The 12500-nt window shown below is 52.7% G+C and overlaps 2 non-coding genes and 1 pseudogene across 2 annotated transcripts; all 3 read left to right on the top strand.

The window, feature by feature from the left end:
- The first annotated feature begins 8522 nt into the window (after positions 1-8522).
- LOC124774192 lies at positions 8523-10431 on the top strand. The gene has a single exon (XR_007015184.1). It is a non-coding gene; the product is annotated as a small subunit ribosomal RNA (ribosomal RNA).
- Positions 10432-10783: 352 nt separating this feature from the next.
- LOC124774052 lies at positions 10784-10938 on the top strand. Its single transcript, XR_007015047.1, has one exon. It is a non-coding gene; the product is annotated as a 5.8S ribosomal RNA (ribosomal RNA).
- A 188-nt stretch (positions 10939-11126) lies between these two features.
- LOC124774378 overlaps positions 11127-12500 on the top strand; it is a 4222-nt pseudogene continuing 2848 nt past the window's right edge.

Here is a 12500-nt window from a genome sequence, read left to right as displayed (position 1 = left end):
GAAATTCATACTAGGGAAACTGTCAGTATACGAGCAGATACTGAAGAAATATGAAATGGATATTCTAGAGCTCACAACAGAGCTGAGATGTGTCAAGGCTACTCTAAATACATCTCCTGTAAAAGTCGAGAGCTATGCCAGCAAGGCAGCGGCACAACCATCCATACCAAAAAACGAGCCCAGGAAGACCCAGCAACCAAAAATTCTCATGATCAAACCAGCAGAGGGAGCTCAGAAAACGGACAAAGAACTTCAAGAAACAGTAAGGACGCTAATCGCCACTTCACTAAAAGATGTAAGGATCTCAAAATGTAAGGCAGTAAAAGACAAAGGCATTGTTCTTGAGGTCCCAAACGATCAGGATGCAGAAAAAATAAGGAAGTGTGGAGACATAGCTCAGTCCGGAATTGCTATATCAGATCCAAAGAAAAGAAATCCAAAAGTAATCATTTTCGACGTCCCAAGACAGACAACAGAAGAGGAGCTGAAAACTGAGCTGTTTGAAAGAAACCTCTCCAGGCTCAACACGTCTCAGGAAGAAGTTATGGATGGCATCAAGGTGCTGTTCAAGACTGGCCCAAAGGAACGGGAAGATGTAAACTTGGTTTTGGAGACAACACCAGAGATCTGGAATAAGCTAACACAGCAGGGCCGTGTCTACATAAATTGTACCTCACACAAAGTGAGAAACTACAACAACATAAACAGGTGTTTTAAATGCCAGGGACATGGACACACAGCTGCAAAGTGCACGAGTGCAGAAAACACCTGTGGTCACTGCGCAGCATCTGGACACACCTACAAGGACTGCCCAACGAAAGATCAGCAAGCACACTGTGCAAACTGCAAGCGTGCTAAGAAGCCACACAACCATGCCGTAACAGAGAAATCCTGCCCAGAATATAACAGAGTCAAGGCCATAATAACCTACAGAACTGATTATGGCCAGTAGGGACGATTCAGTTCTGCGAACTGGAAGAAGACAAGGGACTGGCACACAGAACAATGTCATAAGGATTCTCCAAATAAATGGGCAAAGGGCAAAAGTAGTCCCTGATCAACTGGCACAGAGGGTAAATGAGGAGAATGTGGATGTGCTGTTGATACAGGAACCCTACTGTATAAACAACAAAGTAGTAGGCTATCCCCCAAATTACCAGCTCATGTATAGCGCCAAAGATGGAGCGACAAAGGCAGCTATAGCAGCTAGGTCGCAGACACTAACAGCAATGCAGCTCACAAATTTCTGCAACAAGCACATGGCTGTTGCTAGTGTAAGTGGGAATTTTGGCGAGATTTATGTAGTTAGCCTCTACTGCCAATATGGTTCACCTATAGATCAGTTCCTCCAAGAATTGGAGGTCATCCTGGACAAACTGAGTGGGAAAGCAATAGTCATAGGAGCTGATACAAATGCCAACTCACCAGTCTGGCACAGCCAAACAACAGACGAGGCAGGCAGAAAGTTGGAGGACTTTATCTCTCAACATGGTCTTCTGGTCATAAATGAGAGATCGCAGCTAACTACTTTCAGTGGGCCCAATGGGGAGAGTAATATCGATGTTACTATATGTACACCCTTAGCTGCCAGAATGCTGTGTAGGTGGATGGTCCATGAGGAATGGACATCAAGTGACCACAGGGCGATCACTTATGAGGCCAGAGTACCCCAAAGATTGAGGGCAAAAGAAGAACTCCCAAATTACAATACAAGCTGTGCAAAGTGGTCCATTTTTGATAGACAGCTCATTAGTGCCACAGAGAACTGGCTACAAAATCCACAGGAGGGAGTCAACGAAAAGGTAAACAGACTGCAGGTGGCAGTCTATGAGAGCTGTAAAAAATCAATGAGAAGGAAGAGACAGGTGCAAAATCCAGTACCATGGTGGAACACAAAACTAGCAAACCTGCGGCGGGATACCATGTCTGCACGGCGATTACTACAACACACACGCAAAAGCGGAAACGAAACTGCTCTGGTAGCTGCAAAGAGCAACTACAACAAAATTAAAAACAGGTTCAACAAGGAAATAGCCAAGGCGAAAGAAGAGACATGGCAGAAGTGGGTCTCTGACTGTGACAAAAACGATCCATGGGCCATAACGAGAAGGGTACTCCAGCCTAAATACGGCACAGAGAATGTAATTAGCAACATTAAAACTGGGAACCAGACTCTTACCATGACATGGGAAGAGACTATAAAATCACTGCTCCAAACCCTCTTACCTGACGACGATGCGGATCAGGATACTGAAGATCAGCTAGTTGTGAAACTCGAAAACGAGAGTTACAACAATGTGGAGCTGGATCCAGACTTTACAACTGAGGAAATAGGCGCTGCTATTAAGGCCTGCAAACCAGGAAGAGCAACAGGTCCTGATGGCATTGATGATGCAGTGATCAAAAGAGTATGGCATACCAGCCCTCACCTCCTTTCAGAGATATACAACACCTGTCTACGGGAAAGGAGAGTCCCAGAAACATGGAAGAAAGGAAGAGTGTGCATACTTCTCAAATCGGAGGACAAACCAAGGGATGAGCCAAAATCATACCGCCCAATATGCCTTCTCCCCATCCTAGGGAAAGTCCTAGAACGGCTTATTGTAAATCGTCTTGAGAAACGATATGAGGAATCGGACCTGAAGGCCCCAAATCAGTTTGGCTTCAGGAAAGGTGCATCAACAGAGATGGCCATTAGGCAAGTACTAAGCCACGTACAATGTGAGGAGAGGTATGTGGTTGTAGTGTTTGTAGATATAGCAGGCGCCTTTGATAACCTATGGTGGCCCAGTGTTATGAGGCGACTAAGACAAATCCAATGCCCACGAAACCTGTACGACCTGATGGGAGATTATTTTAGGAACCGAAAGGTGATGGTGAGCAGCAAGGCTGGTGTCGTGGAGAAATGGGTCACAAAGGGTTGTCCACAAGGCTCCATTTGTGGCCCATTCCTCTGGAACCTCGTCTTTGACGAGATGGTTGTCGAGAGGGAGGGCGAGCAGTGGGCAAAGGTGGCCTACGCAGACGACCTGGCAATTATAATTAAGGGGCAAAGTAGGAAACAAATAGAGGAACGAGCAAAAACAGCATTAGGCGAAGTCAGCAGGTGGACGAGACAGAACAAGCTTGCAATATCCCATCACAAAACAGTCGCCATGACCATCAGGGGCACTTTCGATAGGCACAGACCGCCTACCATACCATTTGAGGGCAAGAATATAAAGTTTGTCCAAGAGTTCACATATCTGGGAATAACCCTTGACGAAAGACTGTGGTTCACACCTCATGTGAGGAACATTCAGAAGAAGCTGGGTGAAGTCTCAGGTACACTCCTGAGGGTGACCAGAACAGAGTGGGGTCTGCAAAAGAAATCACTAAAACTAATATACCAAGGTCTCTGTCTCTCTGTTTGCAGGTATGGTGCAGCAGCGTGGGCAGATCGGACGAAGCACCGGTATGTCAAACGCATACTAGACTCAATCCAACGACCATTTCTTTTGCAGATGACCAGAGCCTGCCGGACTGTGTCAACTGTTGCTCTCCAAGTACTCACAGGGTGTATGCCACTTGATCTGGAGATAGTCAAAGCAGCCTTGCTATACCATACCAAACATGGAATGGCTGGCTCGGTTGCTGGGTTCCAGGTTCCAAGAGCTGTCATGGGGCAAAACCCTAGATCTACTGCTAACAAACATATAAACTGTATGTTGCAGGAAGAGTGGCAGGAAAGGTGGAACAGGACACAGAATGGCAGGGAAACTTTTAGCTGGGTACCGAATGTGGAACTATGGCAGACAGGCTGGCGTGGGGGCTTGGTTCCACCATACTCCCTGACATGTCTTCTGACAGGCCACGGTCTGAAAAAGAAAATATATGAGCTGGGAATAGAAGACAATGGCAGATGCACATGTGGCGAGGAAGAAGACTCAAATCACATAGTCTACACCTGCACACTATACAACGAACCCAGAGAACAGCTTATGGGGGTAATGGGACCTGAATCCATCAGGTCAAAGGAAAATCTATTAAGGACAAAAGAAAGCTACTTAGCGATAAAGGAATTCGCAGAGGAAGCTTTCGATATTCGGGAAGTTGCGAGGATACTGCATAACACAGAGTAAGTATCACGATTAACTCCAGAAAAATCAGGAAGCGACCGAAGGAAGCTAATCTCAGCCTAGGGGAACAACAAAAGTTTCGAGACCCAATGATTCCGAAACAGCCCTAAATTCTTGGACACTTGGAGGACCATGGCTGAGAGTGGAGGGGTGAAGAGCTGCCTCTCAAAAAAAACCACCAATGATACCTCTACATGGTCCTGGGCCACCAGTGGCAAGTAGGGTATGTCGGAGGGTTACATGACCACCTGTATGGTCAGAAAATGGCTAAGATCCCAGGAAACTGGTGATCGACAGCATGTGGGCCTCGCCAGCCTGGGAACTACAGGTTGTCCCCCTGGGTCCCCTCATATGTACGAACATGCTGTAAGTGGATGCTATACTGCTGACGAAAGGGTCGCCGTCAGCAGTGGCGGCGCCGCCTCCACGTGGTTCCCCGTGGGCACCCCAAAGGGTGGCTAAAGGCGCTCTTCAAATGGAAGGTCCATTCCCCCAAAAATGGGGGTAGTTTTTGCAAGCTGGTTCCCTTTGTCGGGGTGGAGTTGGTTAGTGGACACGTGGGGGTGGACTTGAAGGGAGGATGAGCAGTAGCTCAGGGATCCCTGATGATATTCCACCTCTGGAAAGGGGAAACCCATCCCAGAGCTGCCATGTATGATACTGTCCCTATACATGAGCCGCGACCTGTACCACTTACGAGCGAGAGACGCGATCGCGTTGCTCACTGTACGGCGTCCGATACCGAGCCATCAGCATGTCGGTCCCCATGCGCGTTGCACTCGCACTCGCAGTCGCAAAAACGTGGGGCAAATATATTACGCGGAAGAGCTATAACAGACCGAGCCCCACTGCATGGGGGGAGTCTTTGTCACTAATGTACACAGATGGAACATTTTGGACTGGAACCAGATTACCCGTACACACGGCGCTGATTAGTAATCAATGCAGAGCCATCAAACTACAGCAAATATACACAACTGTCCGTATACATGCTGAAAGAGTCTGCCCACAATGGGAACCACACGTCAGCCAGACACTCTGATCACGCACCACTCTCTGCTTCTAACAGGCGCACATACAATATGTAAGCACCAGCATGGAACAACATCCAGTGCATCTTCTCCGCCACATTACACAATCCACACTATCACAACCAGACCAGGAGGTCCATGCGGAAAATACAATATCCCAGCCTTTCGACATCCACCATTGCGCAGACCAGGCACCAACACCCACACATGTCCTATACAACGGTGCACCCAACATCACAATAGTACCTCCTGTCACAGCGCACAAACAATGACATGAGTCAAAGACACAGGTCTCACACAAGCATAGAATTGGAGCGCCGCCTCTAATAAGCCAAAGGTGCATCCTGACGTGACAAATCTGATCATGTCACAAGCATTCACTTACTATAATCACTATCAACGAACCTGCCGCCCCCGCCCCCCCCCCCCCTACACCTTTCCTTACAACAACGTGTAACCTAACCTAACCTAACCTAACCTATGTTGTACCTTAACCTAACCTATGTTGTACCTTAACCTAACCTATGTTGTACCTTAACCTAACCTATGTTGTACCTTAACCTAACCTATGTTGTACCTTAACCTAACCCATGTTGTACCTTAACCTAACCCATGTTGTACCTTAACCTAACCCATGTTGTGCCTTAACCTAACCCATGTTGTGCCTTAACCTAACCCACGTTGTGCCTTAACGTAACCCACGTTGTGCCTTAACGTAACCCACGTTGTGCCTTAACCTAACCCACGTTGTGCCTTAACGTAACCCACGTTGTGCCTTAACGTAACCCACGTTGTGCCTTAACGTAACCCACGTTGTGCCTTAACGTAACCCACGTTGTGCCTTAACGTAACCCACGTTGTGCCTTAACGTAACCCACGTTGTGCCTTAACGTAACCCACGTTGTGCCTTAACGTAACCCACGTTGTGCCTTAACGTAACCCACGTTGTGCCTTAACGTAACCCACGTTGTGCCTTAACGTAACCCACGTTGTGCCTTAACGTAACCCACGTTGTGCCTTAACCTAACCCACGTTGTGCCTTAACCTAACCCACGTTGTCCCCTAACCTAACCCACGTTGTCCCCTAACCTAACCCACGTTGTCCCCTAACCTAACCCATGTTGTCCCCTAACCTAACCCATGTTGTCCCCTAACCTAACCCATGTTGTCCCCTAACCTAACCCATGTTGTCCCCTAACCTAACCCATGTTGTCCCCTAACCTAACCCATGTTGTCCCCTAACCTAACCCATGTTGTGCCCTAACGTAACCCATGTTGTGCCCTAACGTAACCCACGTTGTGCCTTAACGTAACCCACGTTGTGCCTTAACGTAACCCACGTTGTGCCTTAACGTAACCCACGTTGTGCCTTAACGTAACCCACGTTGTGCCTTAACGTAACCCACGTTGTGCCTTAACGTCACCCACGTTGTGCCTTAACGTAACCCACGTTGTGCCTTAACGTAACCCACGTTGTGCCTTAACGTAACCCACGTTGTGCCTTAACGTAACCCACGTTGTGCCTTAACGTAACCCACGTTGTCCGCTAACGTAACCCACGTTGTCGCCTAAACCTGCTCTGTAATTGTTATACGACTCGTTCAATTAGTGTAGTGTTGCCCACCCGCAACCCTCGCAATATAGTTCGCTACTCGCACTGCCCGCTCCCCTGTGTATCGCTTCATGTTAAACACCTTGCAAGTCTTGCTGACTTTCCACATGCTCCTGCTGTACACTGTTATGTGGATGGCAGCAGGACGTACATGCCGCCCCCCCCCCCCCACCCCTCCCCACGTCCCCACCTTGCCCCCTGCCTTCGCAAGCTGGTTGGTGAGAAGTTTGCATGTTCAATGCCCTTCGCATGCGACGTACTCAGGCTACGTTGTGGTGCGGCCTGTGTCAACTGTCCGCTGATGTCGTACGCATAAACCACAATCTGTACTGCACATTCGTCCTTATGTACTGAATGATACATCGTGGCACATGTGTGACCGTACAACGACTGCGCCCAAAAACGGCGGACCATACAGTGCAAATATTGTGCACGCAGCTACGTGTCGTCTCCCTATGAGAGCTGGATTGCAGTGTGGTACGCCATAGAGACGTGTGGGAGGAACGGACGCCGTGGATGGCGATCAGCATGAGCTGTGTGTTGATGTATTCGGACCTAGTCGTCTCTCCTCAAACACCGTGATAGCATGGTGCACCGCGTTCCATATCTGCGACATGCTACAGAGGCCGGTTGACAGTCGTTCGAGCAATGGACATCGCATACGTACGGGGGCCACCTTCCACGTATTGTCTAGGCGTGCACATTTTGTTGCGTGTATGTGGGCAGACGTAGTGTGGCGTGACACCTGACACAGGCATGCAATAATCGTTGAAGTTGCTAATGGCGATGGACGCCTACGTTTGCTGGTGAAGTTACGCAAATGAAGAAATGGTAACCCGTTGTGGTGCGGTTGTTCTCGCTAGGGGTGAATCGGTGATGGCGACGATAGGTTGAGGTACTAACCGGTTGTTCCAGCGATACCCACCATGCCGATGAAACTGAACGGCATCTGGGTGTGAAGCGATACGCGGCGGTGGCTGGGTGGGACCGTCCCCGGCCGGTGAGGGGGCGCCTCCCGGCGTGCTGGCCGCGCGGTGCGTGGGCGCACGCGCTACAGCCGGCTGGTGGGGGCGGCCAGTGGCAGGCGCGCCGGCCGACGGACGCGGCAGGCGTCGCAGCTGCGCGCCGGCGCACCCTGCGCGCGGCGCCGTGCGGCCAAAGTAGGTCCTCGCGGGCCCGGTGCGAAGCGCGGTGGACATCTTCAGTGTGCTGGTCCGATTGAGGACTGTGTGCGTTGAGGATGCGCCGCCGCCCGGCGCTCGGCGCCGCGACGCCGTCTGCTGCTCGGTCGCCCCAGCGGTTCTCGCTGGTGGTTTGTATCGCAGCTGTGCGGATGTGTTGGCGCGTGCGCTGTGCTGGGAGAGTTCGCTTCGGCACCCAAGTGGGGCTTTTGTCCTTCTGTGGCGCTGGCGTTGGAGCTGCCGGTCACCGTAGGTGGCGCGTGTTGTCTCCCGCCGGCAATGCCACGACAGCACGCTCCCGGGCCTCTGTCGGCAGCGGCAAGCTCAGTTGGGAGCACGGGTGGTCGCACCGAAAGCGTCTACTCGCCTAACTCCGGGCGATTGCGCCTCTCTCGAACCCGACCAAGTACTTGGGACGGCGCTGCGCGCCGCCGGGACCTGAGAGGGTTTCGAGGTGTATTGTGCAGGGGAGCTCAGCCTCCTCCTGTTTGCAGAATGATTGAGCGGACGCTTGCGTGTTCGCGCGGGCCCCCGGGACACACTCCCGGGCGGCCGGCTGCTCAGCTCTAGTTGACGCAGCTCCCTGGTTGATCCTGCCAGTAGTCATATGCTTGTCTCAAAGATTAAGCCATGCATGTCTCAGTACAAGCCGCATTAAGGTGAAACCGCGAATGGCTCATTAAATCAGTTATGGTTCCTTAGATCGTACCCACGTTACTTGGATAACTGTGGTAATTCTAGAGCTAATACATGCAAACAGAGTCCCGACCAGAGATGGAAGGGACGCTTTTATTAGATCAAAACCAATCGGTCGGCTCGTCCGGTCCGTTTGCCTTGGTGACTCTGAATAACTTTGGGCTGATCGCACGGTCCTCGTACCGGCGACGCATCTTTCAAATGTCTGCCTTATCAACTGTCGATGGTAGGTTCTGCGCCTACCATGGTTGTAACGGGTAACGGGGAATCAGGGTTCGATTCCGGAGAGGGAGCCTGAGAAACGGCTACCACATCCAAGGAAGGCAGCAGGCGCGCAAATTACCCACTCCCGGCACGGGGAGGTAGTGACGAAAAATAACGATACGGGACTCATCCGAGGCCCCGTAATCGGAATGAGTACACTTTAAATCCTTTAACGAGTATCTATTGGAGGGCAAGTCTGGTGCCAGCAGCCGCGGTAATTCCAGCTCCAATAGCGTATATTAAAGTTGTTGCGGTTAAAAAGCTCGTAGTTGGATTTGTGTCCCACGCTGTTGGTTCACCGCCCGTCGGTGTTTAACTGGCATGTATCGTGGGACGTCCTGCCGGTGGGGCGAGCCGAAGGCGTGCGACCGCCCCGTGCGTGCTCGTGCGTCCCGAGGCGGACCCCGTTGAAATCCTACCAGGGTGCTCTTTATTGAGTGTCTCGGTGGGCCGGCACGTTTACTTTGAACAAATTAGAGTGCTTAAAGCAGGCAAGCCCGCCTGAATACTGTGTGCATGGAATAATGGAATAGGACCTCGGTTCTATTTTGTTGGTTTTCGGAACCCGAGGTAATGATTAATAGGGACAGGCGGGGGCATTCGTATTGCGACGTTAGAGGTGAAATTCTTGGATCGTCGCAAGACGAACAGAAGCGAAAGCATTTGCCAAGTATGTTTTCATTAATCAAGAACGAAAGTTAGAGGTTCGAAGGCGATCAGATACCGCCCTAGTTCTAACCATAAACGATGCCAGCCAGCGATCCGCCGCAGTTCCTCCGATGACTCGGCGGGCAGCCTCCGGGAAACCAAAGCTTTTGGGTTCCGGGGGAAGTATGGTTGCAAAGCTGAAACTTAAAGGAATTGACGGAAGGGCACCACCAGGAGTGGAGCCTGCGGCTTAATTTGACTCAACACGGGAAACCTCACCAGGCCCGGACACCGGAAGGATTGACAGATTGATAGCTCTTTCTTGATTCGGTGGGTGGTGGTGCATGGCCGTTCTTAGTTGGTGGAGCGATTTGTCTGGTTAATTCCGATAACGAACGAGACTCTAGCCTGCTAACTAGTCGCGTGACATCCTTCGTGCTGTCAGCGATTACTTTTCTTCTTAGAGGGACAGGCGGCTTCTAGCCGCACGAGATTGAGCAATAACAGGTCTGTGATGCCCTTAGATGTTCTGGGCCGCACGCGCGCTACACTGAAGGAATCAGCGTGTCTTCCTAGGCCGAAAGGTCGGGGTAACCCGCTGAACCTCCTTCGTGCTAGGGATTGGGGCTTGCAATTGTTCCCCATGAACGAGGAATTCCCAGTAAGCGCGAGTCATAAGCTCGCGTTGATTACGTCCCTGCCCTTTGTACACACCGCCCGTCGCTACTACCGATTGAATGATTTAGTGAGGTCTTCGGACTGGTACGCGGCATTGACTCTGTCGTTGCCGATGCTACCGGAAAGATGACCAAACTTGATCATTTAGAGGAAGTAAAAGTCGTAACAAGGTTTCCGTAGGTGAACCTGCGGAAGGATCATTACCGACTAGACTGCATGTCTTTCGATGTGCGTGTCGTGTCGCGCAACACGCTACCTGTACGGCTCGCCGTAGCCGTGCGCCGCGTGCGGAACCACGCGTGCCTCTCAAAACTAGCGGCAATGTTGTGTGGTACGAGCGCTGAAGCGCTGGAGCGGCTGGCCTGCGGCACCTGGCGCCTGGCGCCGGTTTTGAATGACTTTCGCCCGAGTGCCTGTCCGCTCCGGTGTGGAGCCGTACGACGCCCGTCGGCCGTGAGGCCGTTGGACACAGAACGCTGGAACAGGGGCCGCCACACGCCTCACTCCCGCCTATGCGACCGTCTCGAAAGAGACGGCGGAAACTTGAGAAAAGATCACCCAGGACGGTGGATCACTCGGCTCGTGGGTCGATGAAGAACGCAGCAAATTGCGCGTCGACATGTGAACTGCAGGACACATGAACATCGACGTTTCGAACGCACATTGCGGTCCATGGATTCCGTTCCCGGGCCACGTCTGGCTGAGGGTCGGCTACGTATACTGAAGCGCGCGGCGTTTGCCCCGCTTCGCAGACCTGGGAGTGTCGCGGCCGCCTGTGGGGCCGGCCGCGTCTCCTCAAACGTGCGATGCGCGCCCGTCGCCTGGCGGTTCGCATACCGGTACTTTCTCGGTAGCGTGCACAGCCGGCTGGCGGTGTGGCGTGCAACACCTCGTACAACGACCTCAGAGCAGGCGAGACTACCCGCTGAATTTAAGCATATTACTAAGCGGAGGAAAAGAAACTAACAAGGATTCCCCCAGTAGCGGCGAGCGAACAGGGAAGAGTCCAGCACCGAACCCCGCAGGCTGCCGCCTGTCGTGGCATGTGGTGTTTGGGAGGGTCCACTACCCCGACGCCTCGCGCCCAGCCCAAGTCCAACTTGAATGAGGCCACGGCCCGTAGAGGGTGCCAGGCCCGTAGCGGCCGGTGCGAGCGTCGGCGGGACCTCTCCTTCGAGTCGGGTTGCTTGAGAGTGCAGCTCCAAGTGGGTGGTAAACTCCATCTGAGACTAAATATGACCACGAGACCGATAGCGAACAAGTACCGTGAGGGAAAGTTGAAAAGAACTTTGAAGAGAGAGTTCAAAAGTACGTGAAACCGTTCTGGGGTAAACGTGAGAAGTCCGAAAGGTCGAACGGGTGAGATTCACGCCCATCCGGCCACTGGCCTCCGCCCTCGGCAGATGGGGCCGGCCGCCCGCGCGGAGCAATCCGCGGCGGAGTCGTGTCGGGTTGCCTTTCCACTCGCCGCGGGGTGGGGCCGTTCCGGTGTGCGGTGGGCCGCACTTCTCCCCTAGTAGGACGTCGCGACCCGCTGGGTGCCGGCCTACGGCCCGGGTGCGCAGCCTGTCCTTCCGCGGGCCTCGGTTCGCGTCTGTTGGGCAGAGCCCCGGTGTCCTGGCTGGCTGCCCGGCGGTATATCTGGAGGAGTCGATTCGCCCCTTTGGGCGCTCGGGCTCCCGGCAAGCGCGCGCGGTTCTTCCCGGATGACGGACCTACCTGGCCCGGCCCCGGACCCGCGCCGCTGTTGGCTCGGGATGCTCTCGGGCGGAATAATCGCTCCCGTCAGCGGCGCTTCAGCTTTGGACAATTTCACGACCCGTCTTGAAACACGGACCAAGGAGTCTAACATGTGCGCGAGTCATTGGGCTGTACGAAACCTAAAGGCGTAATGAAAGTGAAGGTCTCGCCTTGCGCGGGCCGAGGGAGGATGGGGCTTCCCCGCCCTTCACGGGGCGGCGGCCTCCGCACTCCCGGGGCGTCTCGTCCTCATTGCGAGGTGAGGCGCACCTAGAGCGTACACGTTGGGACCCGAAAGATGGTGAACTATGCCTGGCCAGGACGAAGTCAGGGGAAACCCTGATGGAGGTCCGTAGCGATTCTGACGTGCAAATCGATCGTCGGAGCTGGGTATAGGGGCGAAAGACTAATCGAACCATCTAGTAGCTGGTTCCCTCCGAAGTTTCCCTCAGGATAGCTGGTGCTCGTACGAGTCTCATCCGGTAAAGCGAATGATTAGAGGCCTTGGGGCCGAAACGACCTCAACCTATTC

The sequence above is a fragment of the Schistocerca piceifrons genome, unplaced genomic scaffold (assembly GCF_021461385.2).
Source record: "Schistocerca piceifrons isolate TAMUIC-IGC-003096 unplaced genomic scaffold, iqSchPice1.1 HiC_scaffold_961, whole genome shotgun sequence".
Taxonomy (NCBI): domain Eukaryota; kingdom Metazoa; phylum Arthropoda; class Insecta; order Orthoptera; family Acrididae; genus Schistocerca; species Schistocerca piceifrons.
This window is presented reverse-complemented; position numbering and strand designations above follow the sequence as displayed.